The sequence below is a fragment of the Arachis duranensis genome, chromosome 5, assembly GCF_000817695.3.
Source record: "Arachis duranensis cultivar V14167 chromosome 5, aradu.V14167.gnm2.J7QH, whole genome shotgun sequence".
NCBI classification, from domain to species: domain Eukaryota; kingdom Viridiplantae; phylum Streptophyta; class Magnoliopsida; order Fabales; family Fabaceae; genus Arachis; species Arachis duranensis.
Window position 1 is genome coordinate 15,161,853 of NC_029776.3, and position 1,329 is coordinate 15,163,181.

Sequence of the window (1,329 nt, forward strand, 5' to 3'; positions counted from 1 at the left end):
GTACTTTTGATCTTGGTATGTTCCTGCCTTGACTGGTGGCTTTATGAGCTTGTTGTGCAATATTTCTTTGATTATGTCCTCTCTTCTCGTATTGAACCTGGTATAGGAATCAAACTTTGGCGTTAGTTTAAAAGTTTTCTGTGGTCTTTGATATTGGACCTGTTCGGCTTGTCGTCGTCTTTTCGTGATGATGGTCTTTCATTCATTCGCGTTTTGCGCAGTTCTTCTATCTCGATTTGTCCAATGGCCTTCTCTCAGAACTCCTCCAATGTTTTCGGTTTAGCCATAGCTATGGCTTCCTGGAATTTTCCAGATCGGAGACCGCTTTTGATAGCATGCAACTGTACTTCTGGATTCAAGTCAGGGATTTCCATGAACGCCGTGGTAAAACGCGTCATGTAATCCTTTAGACTCTCATGCTGCCCTTGCTTAATCGTGTTGAGGTAATCTGAGTCCCTCACATAGATTTTAGATGTTGCAAAATGATTGATGAACATCTTGGAGAACTCATCAAAGCTAGTTATGGACCCTGCAGGAAAATTAGAAAATCATAATAAGGCAGCTCCATCTAAAAAAGTGGGAAAGAATCGACATAAAATAGGATCAGAGTCACTGTTTTGAAACATCATGGACTCGAACTTCGTGACATGAACTTTAGGATCCCTGATTTCCTTATATGGTGTCAGGGTCATCGGGAGCGTAAAGTTCTTAGGCATTTTGTATTTTATTATCTCCTCGGAGAATGGATTGGTTCGTCGTCTCCCGGTTTTTGGGGGAGTCTCTCCTGTCTTTGCGTTGGACTCTGACTAATGTTCTTCGTGTTGATCAACGTTTGTCTTCTTGTTATCAATTTTCTAATCTTCGTTGTTTTGCAGTACTGCTAACAGCTTGGCCATCCGCTGGTTTTCCGCTAGGAGGGCGGTGTTAGTAGCCACGAGGTCGGTGTTAGTTCGGGAGGGTTGCTGAGTCTCCGAGTGATCAGTCATGCTTCCTTTTCTGCAAAGAAAAAGAGATATACAACAGATATGAATGAGTTAAAATAATTATAACTTCAGGTGGGGTGGAATTAACATTGGGCCCTACGATGGGTGCCAAATGTTCTTGTAAGGATACTTCGTCTGATCTATATGTCGGCTCTACGTCAATCTTGCTGTCTAGCAAATTTGTCCAAGCCGGTGGTGTTCTTGCGAACTCGAACCCGTGCGTGGTACTTGTAAAAGGGACTCCGACGCTCAAGTAAATAAGGGAATAAAATAAATAACGTGTACACAAGATTAAGGAATAAATAGCTCCAGAGCAGACTTTTAGAGATGAGTTGATTTTCTTAAG